Consider the following 12115-nt stretch of genomic DNA (forward strand, 5'->3'; position numbering starts at 1 on the left):
CACATTCACTTGTTTGTGATCAAAGTGGTGGATTTCGATGGATTAACCTAGTTTCCGGCCGATTCCGAAACTGTGAGTCATTATTCGCCCGTGACGTCACGTGGCTTTTTCACGGTGTGTCCGCCTGCAGCTATTTATCCACTTCTATATTTATCAACTTCTTGCACTTGGAGAAACACGTTTGAACCGGAGCAGGCAGGAGATTACCTGCTTGCCGAGGAGAATCTGTTGATCCCGGAGAAGTCCAAGACCTCAATAAATCGCTTATATTCGCTGAGGTGTAAATATAGATGGGATGGAAGCTGTTGGGTTGTTTTTTTTTTTTTTTTTTATACTGATATGATCGCATCAAAGTCAGAGCTTTTTCTGATATGGTCCTAAAAGCTTTTCAAGTCAAGTGGAGGAAGCTTCTAGCAATGCCAGACTCAACCATTGCTCTATTTTGCTTGAGTGGAGTAAAATCCTAAGAACTTGTGAACTCATTCAACATTCAAATGGAACACCATCAGTTCCAGGACGCTGGTTGACGCCGATGTGTTTGAGTCGCATTTCACCGTAGGAAATAATAGAAACGGAAATAAGTGAAACTGTCGCCACCATAAAAACTTAATTTGCCATACGTTTTAATTAACAGAATACATTAAGCACAGTTTATGGTAAGTCGTAAAAACAATAAATGTAATCACCCTTAAATATGGTCGGACTTTGAGAGATGGACGTTGTGGGAAAACTGCAGATTTCTGATTGTGCCCGGGAGTCTTTTCACATTAACGCAGCAGATTTTTGGCGGAAATTCAGTTTGTTTCATTTTTATTAACAGCAAAGCCAGAGACGGGTCCTACTTGTTTCATTCCCTTTTCAGTCTTTTAACTATTAGCATCTTAGCGTATTAGCATGTTAGCGTACTTCTGTCAGGGGCTCACACGTTGCATGCTTATGTCAAGTGTCACTCATGCATTCATAAATGGCGGCTTTCACAATTACCGTATTTTCCGCACTATAAGGCGCACCTAAAAATTTTCTCAAAAGCCGACAGTGCGCCTTATAATCCGGTGCGCCTTATAGTGCGGAAAATACGGTAACTCGTGAGCTGCGGATGTCGTAGCACGTCTGTTTTAATACCGCTTGTACCATTAGCGCTCCACAAAGTGCCAAGAGAGCTATACAATCCTACTTCCAGCCAAACAAATTCAGTTAGGCCTTTAAAGGACCATTCACCCCAAATACTCTCAAAGATAAACCCTGGGTGGCGGCCAATTGTGTGCAGTCGAGATTTTTTGGCACCTCAAGTGACTTTGTGGTTCTTCTAAAATCCCTGATGTTGACAACAAACTGCAGAACTTTTCTCTCTTTTTCTTGCCGCAGCTCGAAACTTCACAAGTCGAGACCTTTGGAAAGAACTGCAGGCCAAATAAAACTCCAGTTTTAAATTCTAAACCTGTAAGTACTCTACGCCATTTTTTTTAAATTTTTTTACACCTCCAACCCGGCCCAAGACGACCCACCGACGATTTATCTCAGCTGTAATCGATACACTGTGACTTTCATTAGCTTTGCAGATTACATGACGATCATATTATAGCCGTAGAGAAGTGTCGCGCTATCTTTTAATGCCATCATGGCTCGTCTAACGGGCGTTATTGATGGTAATGGAATGGATAAAGTGCAGGAAGCAGAGCAAAGCAGAACCACTTCATCTTTTGGGAGACGTAATTCAATGTTAAGTTAAGAATTCGATTACACCATTTGACTCAATATTATAAGTGTCAGCAGCTTGACGCAGATGTTTTTTTTGTTTTCAGACAGAACATTGTGAGGTTTGTTGCATCATCAGATATTAGCAATTAATATATGCTAAACTCTGCATGATTTTTGACAATTATTTGTATTTGATATTTTTATCTATTATTTTGTTTCAACGTGGCCTTTCAACTAATTTATTGGCTAATTTAATGGCAACATAAAATAGCTGTTTAAATCGCAAGCATCAATAAAGAGACTCAATTACTTGTATGATGAGGCAGGAAGTGATGGAATGAATGTAAGAGTAATGACGCGTATTCTGCTTGACTTGTTTTGAAGAAAAATGCCGAGCGCGCTTGTTCATGCGTGAGTTCATTTTCATCAGTCACACATGCAAAATAGCAACGTAGGCGTTGGTTTTGTTAAATACACACAAACACCATTTACATGACAGTAGCTAAAGTTCAGTTGGAGTGCACTTCTTCTGCTGCATCCTTGCTCAAGGCATGAACTTTAGTAAAGCACGATTTGAAATTCCCAAGTCATTCCTCCAGAGATTTTAACCCTTTTAAACGCCGTTCATTTTTTATTTTCAGTATTTATTATCTGGGCCAAGAATATCCTCAAGAAAATTGACGAGAAAAATGGAAAATTCAAATGACTCTAGATGCTTCCATGACCTCTGTATGACTTTTAGTTCCAATGCTTTGTGTGCATGCCATTTTCAGTTTGGAGGTTCCACCCTGAAGCTGGTTATTTTTTTTTTCCCACCTAATTCCATGATTGAGAGTTGAAGGACAACCAGAGGAGACTGTTGCATTGTGGGGTGATCAGATTGAAACGTTTCGGCGGCGCAGGCCTCTTGACTGTGATTGTATTTGACTTCCTGTTAACAATCCTCCATTTAAAAGGTGCAAACAGCAAGACGCTCGTCATTCGGCCCGGGGGCGTATCACACAACACAATAATAGCATCAGCGGTGAGCCGTGAAGCCGCAAGTGTTGAATCAAGGGAGACCAAACCCAAAGATAAAAAAAACTCCAGGCGAGGCATAAAGGTGCATTTCAGTTTAATTAATGAAAGCAAAATAATTAGCGGCGGGATGTGAATTAATTAACGTACGTCCAGTCCCGTAAGGCTTTACACTTTTGGAGCAGCTCGCATGTTATAGACGATTAATTAGCAATTAAATGCTTCTTGAAGTCCTTATTAATTTTGTCTTCCTATATTTAATATAAAAGAATACTGATTCTGAAAAAAAAATGCATTCTTTTGAATCCAGTCTGATTCAAATAACGCTGTCTGCTGAATTAAATAATTTTTCTTGCTAAAATTAGTAGAACTTCCATGTTATTCCAACATCAGCTGGAGTTTATCATTGATTTCTCCTAGTGTGGAGTCATGCGAGGTGCTCAACCTCCCAGTTAACACCGCCCAGTCATCGATTACATCAGCGCCTAATCAATGCTAATACCGCTCAACTTTTTTACGCAACTTTGACACGTTGCTCACTAAGCATTAGCGTTATTGACAACTATCGACGATTGACATCTATGTTTATGCCGCATAGTATGACGAAGCAAAAATTCCCTTAAAACCGACACGTGATCTTAAAGCCAATTCAGTTCTACATGTAAAATCGTTTTAGGATAGCTTACATACACCATTCGATGAATAAATAAATGTCCGTAAAAGAACGTTCTGCAGTGTGTTTGACAAGAGAAAATGGTTCATTAAAAAAATTGATGAAAACATTAAATATGAATGAATCGGTGCATGTATGATATAAAAAATTATTTAACCATGTACTGTTTGTATGTATTTCTTTAAGTCACTATATATATATTAAAAAAACAAATCTGTATGATAGAAAAATGGAATACTGTATGATTTTGTATGGGTTGGTAATGAGGCTGCTGTAGAGCAGGCAACAAATCACACTCTGATAAGGTCAATGTCTGAATAATGATCATAATGTGGTCATAAGGATGGCAGGCTGAGCCAATGAGACTTTTTTTTTTTTTTTTTTTCCGGTGAGCTAATACTCTGAGAGGTTGGTGTAGGGTGCTTGTGTTTGTGTGGCTGGCTGCAGTTTATTCATTTAAAAAGAGATTTTAGTGTAGATCGAAATGATTGGTTTATTCACTCTGCATTTCACTCAAGCCTTTGACTTAGACTTAAAAAACAATAACATTAATTGCAGAAACATTAGTGCCTTGATTAGACATCAAATAATAAACCCCAGCAAAATAATTGCTAATATAAATATATATTAAAATATAATTTAATATATATATATATATAAATGTCTAAATATATAAATATATAACTGTATAAATATATAAATAATATTTTTTTTAAAACACCAAACTGAACATTAATTAATGCAAAAGATAATTAGCTCCACAGTAATAGACGTCTACGGGGTCTGACTTGGGTCAAATATGTGTGAGGCATCAAATCAATATAATTATCCCGCAAACATTCATGATTGCATCTCTGTTGTATTTTATTACATTCATTTGGAGCACCCACTCGATCCTTAATTAGTGTGTGCTACAAACAATTGCACTGTGCACGGTATGTTTGCGCTTGCCTCTCATGTGACTGCAAGTCTGGAGAAGTGGAGGCGAATAAAGATCAGGTTCACCGATGTTAATCTGTGCGCTGATAAGCTTCTGTGCCCCAATTAACTCCTGTCTGTTCCAATTTAAATCAAAGCTAAATTATAGCACAAAAGAAATTGTTGTTGCTACGTGTTGAGTGGATTTCATTTGAGGCCGGAGAAAGGCAGAACAACATAAAACATTTATTTCAATGTATTTCTAAAACTCAACTGGCAAACACTCAACGTATTGTTCTTATGTGTTCCTTTGAATATTTCAACACATTTCGCTTGGACAGGCTAAAACATGCAAATGTAACATGATTGTGGAAACAACGTTTCCCTCCTTGGCTTTTGCTGACAGATCCATTTTATTCATCTAGCTTGATTCCTCCGCTAGTAGGCACAAACCTCCCCAGCTAATTTAGAACATGACAGCAGCAGTTTTCCGGGCAGTTTCTGCGATTTTTCTGACGCTGTGGTGGTAATCAAGATAACAAGCAGAGAGTACGGCCAGAGAGGGAAAGGGAAAATAATTTGAGGCCAAACTCTTGGTTACTTAACACAGCAATTGGCCCTGAAGCAAATCATGACATCTGTGATAATGAACTTACCATTCTTAATTTTGTTTATGTGCAAATTTATGTTCCAGTGCCTGTTTTTGGCAGTGATATAATTTCTTAAACCTCAGGCATATTACCGTATTTTCCGGACTATAAGGCGCACCTAAAAACCTCAAATTTTCTCAAAAGCCGACAGTGCACCTTATAGTCAGATGCGCCTTATATATTATTATATAATTTAAACTGGCCCGAAGCATTGTGTCATAAAATCAATCATAAGTGGCCCGCTGAAGACTATGAATCATGAATCAAAAAGACTGTGGATCATTATTTTGTGATTATAAAGTAATTTGTTGCGTCTGAAGTTGAGATAAAAAAGATAAAATGGAGAATGATTTGATTTGGATTAAAAATCTGACATGATGCATTAATGGTGCGCCTTATAGTCCGGTGCGCCTTATATGTGGACAAAGTTTTAAAATGGGCCATTTATTGAAGGTGCGCCTTATAGTCGGGAAAATACGGTACTCCTATTTTAAATCATCTGGCCCTCCTGATTGGGTATTTGTCAATATGCTCAAAAGATTCTTTTCACGATCCTCACACCTTAGCATTTCTTTGTTTTTGCACCTGCCACCGACATCATATCGGTAATGAGCACGCGATTCGTTTCAAAGCAGGATATGTTTACAAGTGACATCGTTGTCAGAGTCTTTCAGGAAGTTGGAGGAGAACTCTTGTGATAGTTAAGACGAAGACATCCATAGTAGCGTTGTCTCGCGCACGCCGTCTAATCTTAGCACCATCTGTGGGAACGCCATGTGTGAAAACAGGTTTAATTGTGGCATATGTGTGAGTGGGGAAAAAAAAAGTGTTTTGAAAAAAGAAAAAAAAACAAATGAGAGAATGCTAGGAGGAAACAGAGTGAACATTTGGCATTGAAGTAAAAAAAATAAACCCAAATTGGAGAACACGCAGATTGCAATTGAGCTAAATAATCTGACGTCTAACAATATAGAATTATAATGAAGTTTGATTTTAGCCATTGTGGGAAAGACACACCTGGTTAAGCTTCCTGGCTTGATCCTTGTGATCGATCCTTTGAGATTCAAACTATTGTCTGCTCTAATGCCTGTCTAAAAGCAGACAGCAATAAAGTGTATATTGACGACACCAGACGGTTTGCAGACAATGCGCGCATGCTAATACCAAAACAATTATCACCCCCGGAGATTAGCCATTGTGTTCATTTGCTTTGTGGCAATAACGGAATGAGTTTGCAACAAGGCTGTATCACCCATCATATAGTGGTAGCAAAAAATCTGCGGTGATAAAAGTAGGAAATGTTATTTTCTTGCTAAGCGTAAACAAAAACACTGACTGTGCAGCAGCTTGCCTTAATGCATTTTACAAACAGCCTGAGGCTCGCTAACAGGCCAAAGGAGGGCACTCTCATGTCTCAATGTGTGGGAACTTATTACCTTGGTGCGAGTTAACGAGGATGTGAGGAATTAATTGATGGACATAAAAAACAGGGCAGATGGACAGACAGGCTTGTGAGATCAAATATATAAAGGTGACGGATATCCTGACGAGAAAGACTGCAGGTCATTATTAACAGATGGGAACCTTGCCGAGCGTGTGTGTGGAGTGTGTGTGTGTTCATGCAAGACTTCAGCACTTTAGTTGAGCAAAGGGCGGATGTGTGTAGACTGTCAAAGGCCATATGATGCAGCCGCTGCAGTTTAAACACAAAGACATGGAGGACAAGGACACACACACACGGCATGCACCCTACACTAAGTGAAGGAATTCCATAGAAATGTGTGACTGGATAAAATAAATCATGCTAATGCTAACGCCATAGCCACAGGTTCGGTTATATCTCTTGAAGTAACACAAATTGTGCAGCAGCACATGTAGCCAGACAATATAAGAGGATTCACAGTCTTATATTGTTAATCCTCGACTATTATTAGTGCCTGAGAGAAAACCCCGGAATCAATTTTCAGTACAATAGAGAGATTTGTCTCATTAAAAACATATTTCAACATTTGGGAGGGGATGTTAGGCGGTGTGAATAGATGAATAGCATTTTATTTCATTCCAGTAGGGGAAGATGATTTGAAAATGTGTTTTTGAAGTTACGAGCATATTATCTCTCCACGTTAGCCTTATCGTATGTCACTATTATTAAAATAGTTTTTTAAAACACTAATAGGGTTAGCATATTTCAGTAAATGGAAGCTTCCATTTATTTCTATGGATTTTACTGTGTAAAAAAAGTCTTTGCTGACATCGCTACACTGGCTCCATCCCGTTGTTTGATTCTGCATGTTGTGACATACACACGAATGGCTGGCCTGCCGCTGTCGGTGTATAATCCCCTTCGGTTTCGGCATAAATCTAATAACTGTCAGGGACTAAGTTTGCAGGATACGCCTGACCTACATCAGCTTCTCGTATTGTGATTTAGTCGCACTTGGAAAATATTTGCTTTCAAGGCCGCGTGGGCTTACGCGTACATACACACACGTGCTGTCACATTAAGGCACGGATTGGTTTCTTTTTAAGCTTTCAACACCCGGGTGCCTCACCGCGGGTGGTTAACAGGAGAGCTGTAATCTGCACAGATTGCAGCATCACACACGTATGCAGGAACAAAAAAAAAAGACATTAGAGGTTTATTCTCATGAGGAACCACTTTACAGCACGGGCACCCTCATATTTATCAACTAGTTAAGACTAACTGCTCTAGATGACTGGAAAGCTGGTTTCCGCATAATGATGTCACATTTAGCTCTACTGCTTAATTCGAATGTTCCAATAAATTGCATTTCTCATTTTGCGGTACTTTTCCCCTTACAGAGGTGTGGTAAATAACACAAAAGATGTACTGAAAAGGAAAAACACACTTGTGGAGGGAATGAGTCAATGCTCACATTTTTTTTTTTTTTTTATTGTGTGCTATTTTCAGCCACATGTAGTAATTAGAGAGGAGACAGCCAGACAGGTACGGATATACCTGTAGGCCGTGATAATGGCCCACCTCTATTTCGGTTCTGTGCTTTTTTGGCTGTGAAAAAATCTCCGTCTTGTCCACACACATTTTACTCCAGCTCTGAATCTTCTTACTGCAGCTCTGATTTCAATATTCAATTGGACTGATGTGCCATGTAATCAGAATTAGTTCAGTCTTATTAAACAAGTCAGGTCTAATCTATTTCATTTCCATTGTAGTCACTCTTTATTATTAAATGAAGTTGTGACCTTCTGTTTTTTTTTATTGAATTTATCATTAAAAAAAAAATAGACCGCATGAATTATTTCACCTGAAATCTGATATTTTTTATTTAAATATTTAATTTGATGTCACCACAGACAAACATGTTAAGTCTCAATAAAATAGTTCTCACAATTACCTAGCTTACTGTCCAAGGCTGCTAAGAAGCTAATTTAGACAACAATCAAATAAATCCATATGGTGTCTATGACAACGAATTACGCAATTAGTTTATTGGATGGAGAATGAACCAGTTGTCCTTGCAACATCAAGCTACTCAGTTAACTCTCCTGCTGAGGTTGAGCTACAGATACCTGAACTCTTCCTTTGTGTACATTCAATTCATTAGACAAAGTGGTGAAAGCATGTTATGAATAATAAATTGCCGCATCTTATTGCATTACTTTTCCCGTTGATGGATTTCCACATTGTAGACTACAATGTAATATCTGATTCCGTATCAATAAATTGCATTTTATTAAAGAATCGCTGAGGTTGTGTTTGGTTTAAAAACACACAAATAGCTGAGGCAGCAGTTTACAAATGGGTTACGTCATTGGCTGGCATGAGTTTCCGTAGCATGAGCACAGCTGTTCTACCTTCAGCGTCAGCTCCCGGGGATTAAGAGGGATAATTGGGTCACACGGTTCAAGTTTATACTACATTATCTATATAGTTTTTTAAAAAACTTTCCCCTTGAGGCTAACCAATCAGGATATGGCGGCGATGGTGATGATGTTCTGCTCCCTCAGCCTCCAGCTCACTGGTACCCCCTGCTGTTGTCTCAAACTAAATTTCCGTGGATTATATTACACTATACTGTCAAAATTTAGGTTGACCTCTAATTTAGGCCCAATTTGGTCATGTAAAACCCGTGAATCCTTAATTTATTTCACTATCATGCACAGGTTTGATCTGTGGAGTGACTGCTGGGGAATAAGTTGGCCATAATGAAAAGACAGCGTGGGGCACATTTGATACTTACATGAGTTAATCATGTGATGACTTGCTTCCATCCTATATTCCCAGTGGTAGTAATGCAATAGTCTTTTATTATGCCCTGATGACAGAGATGGATAATTCTCTTATTTCATAGCTTATTGACTCTGTGCTTTCCCATCAACGCATCAATCAAGTGCTTCGGCGCTGTCTGGCTTCATCTTATAATATTACACAATAGTGACAGGGTGAAAAGATCACGGTTCACTCTATAAACCTATTTATTTTCCCTTCTCAAAGATGATGATGTAAGGGAAAAATTATTCCTACTCTAGAGACTTTGAGATTATTAATTGTTGCAAATAGTTAGATGGAAAAGAACCAATCAAGTCAAATCCAAGTCATTTTCAAGACAAATACTTTTTATCAAGTTAGGGTATGTGAAAAATGGTCATCTCTAAATTTAGCCCGAATTGTGTAGGTGTCGCTAAGATTTCACAGCTCGCAGATTCGAGATTGTCCTATTAATTATGTCCTAGCGGCTAATTGGCTAACATTTTATAAATATTTGATTCAATATAATCAAATCTTCATAACTGTCACATTTTGGGCACACAGTAATTTTACACGGTTATTTTAGTGAGCTAATCAGATATGTATTTTAAATCCGTGAACATGTTTGCTCTTTTTGTGTTTCTAAAAATGTTTTCCTTTCTTTTCAAAGTGAATACAGTACTGCCTGTATGGCCTACTGAGGATCAGACATCTGTTGCCCTCATTGACAGCTTCATTCATCTCCATTACTGGGCTCCCTCCGTTGTGACACTAGATAATATGATGTGATATTGAGAGGTGAGAGAGGGCGGAAAAAACAAGGTACTTTTTCAAACCTGTCAGTGTGCATTAAAAGCAACGTATGGCGCTTGTTCGTCTTATATTGGCTGGACAATCAAACTGCCCCATTAAAGATAGGATGGACGGAAGACACGATGCACTGATTCGCAGACATCGTGTCGTATTGTGTGTGTGCAGGTTAGGATGATTTTTTTTCATCTGACGGTGTTTGTTTGCAAAAATATGGAGGTGGTGTCTGCAGGCGAAGAACTTGAAAGTGTAAGAGAAGGGGAACGAATAAGGACCTTAATGCACTATAACTTGCGATAAGGATACATTCACAGAGCTGGCATGAATTATCTTCGTTTTTTTGTTGTTTGTAGACGTGTGGGTATGTTGTTGTGACTTGTGGGTCTGCGCATATTGATGTGTTTGATTTATGTATACATAAATTATACAGTAAGAATTTTTGTGCTTAACCGGTGTAGTAAGATGACTGAGCAAATGCTGCCCTCTTCTGGACAAATATATATTGCACTTTCAACACGCCCACTCTCCACGCGACTTATTTGTTTTCAGTTCATTGATTATTGTGATTGACGAATGGGAAACAATTAATATATTCTTCTGCACACTTCTCACATAACATACCTGCATTTGGTGTGTTTTGTTTTTTCGCTTTTACGCAAATGATCAGCTTTTAGGTGCAGTTGCAGGGATGATGTGGAGTAAAAAAATGTGACTCTTCAAATTGTTTCAAACAACTATTACAAAAAAAGGTACATGTTCTTTGAAAAGTTGAGCTGAGATCATGTATTTGTATGCTTTAAAGGTTAAAGTGTTTTTTTTTTTTAAGTGTTTAATACTTGGGTGTGACACATTTTAGCACACTTTGAAGTGTCATCACGAGAAGGTCGAGGTTATTTTTTGTTCCAAAACCTATTGTCCATTCAGATTTTAAAACTGCCTCACCCACTGTCTTGCACAAAGGAAAATGAATCATTATTAATTGTATATTTTTTAAAATCCAAATTCCAATGGCTGCAATCATCTGTTCCACTAATTTATCATCCACCCATCAGATTAGGTGTGTTGTAAATTCCGAGTGCAATTCAACTACATTAAACGGCATTCTTAGGATATTTACTGCATTTTTGTAATGTATCTGCTCCTGCTGGAATGCAACATAACATAACATCTAGATTCGCCGTAGACTCAGGGCGTATGCAAACACCTTTGGCAACAATGTGCCATACTTGTCATACCAACTCTAATCCCGCATCCTCCAGGTAATTAAGTTTAGCGACAGTCAAACACACCTTAAAGTTGCGGAGGTCCCACCTCCAAAGGGAATGTGGAAACCCAACAAAGACCATACTTGCAGTCATTCATTTGTGTAGTAATGGTGCACGAAAAAAAACCTCTGAACTTTTTCATTCAGTCACTCGGTTGCGTTACTTTAAGGATTGTTTCAAATACGATGGAACGTTTGTGAAGTTTTTGAATAAAATAATAATATAAATGTGCATTGAAAAAAAAAGGTAAGGACTGACTAAACCATTGGGACTGTATATTTTGACTTGTCTGAATTAAAAACAAATGTAGAAAAAAAATCACTATATAAATAATATATAAATATAGTAAACTAAAAAAAAAAACATGGTTTATAAAAAAATTAAAAAGTGTATCCAAATACGTTTTTCATTACGGCATTGTACAGCATTTCATTGGTTTCAAAAAGCTCAGCTGTTGTAGTGTGTTGGTCTTTCTTTCCTAAAACATGAGTCAGTGTAGAATGTTGTTAAACCAGTTCAATCCAGGCAGACATTCCAATCATAGTGCCGTAACAATGTGACATCCAGATTAAACCCTTCTTTACCACTTATCACAAATACAGATCTTGAGACATTAAGTTTACAGATTTTGGGCACCTTCAACAACAAGGCCTCGCTCAGTTAATCTAGTGTTTTGAATTGACAGATTTAAAAGGTACACTGGGTTGCGAGTTTAAGAATTGTAATGTGTTTTGGCTGTTTATATGTATTGCTGCATGATTTGTGTTTAAATATTCAGTCCTTAAAGCATTACAATAGCGTCATAGATTAGTAAATTAGTAAATTTTGACTGAGAGAGGCATTAAACAAGATG

The 12115-nt window shown here is 37.9% G+C and overlaps 1 long non-coding RNA gene across 1 annotated transcript in view; it reads left to right on the plus strand.

Moving 5' to 3' along the window:
• LOC125983567 (uncharacterized) overlaps window positions 1-1473 on the plus strand; it is a 31338-nt gene extending 29865 nt beyond the window's left edge. The window contains exon 3 of the long non-coding RNA XR_007486745.2: window positions 1366-1473. This is a non-coding gene — a long non-coding RNA (uncharacterized lncRNA). The remainder of the gene's footprint in view (window positions 1-1365) is intronic.
• Window positions 1474-12115: the final 10642 nt, after the last annotated feature.

Source organism: Syngnathus scovelli, chromosome 16 (assembly GCF_024217435.2).
Source record: "Syngnathus scovelli strain Florida chromosome 16, RoL_Ssco_1.2, whole genome shotgun sequence".
Lineage (NCBI taxonomy): Eukaryota > Metazoa > Chordata > Actinopteri > Syngnathiformes > Syngnathidae > Syngnathus > Syngnathus scovelli.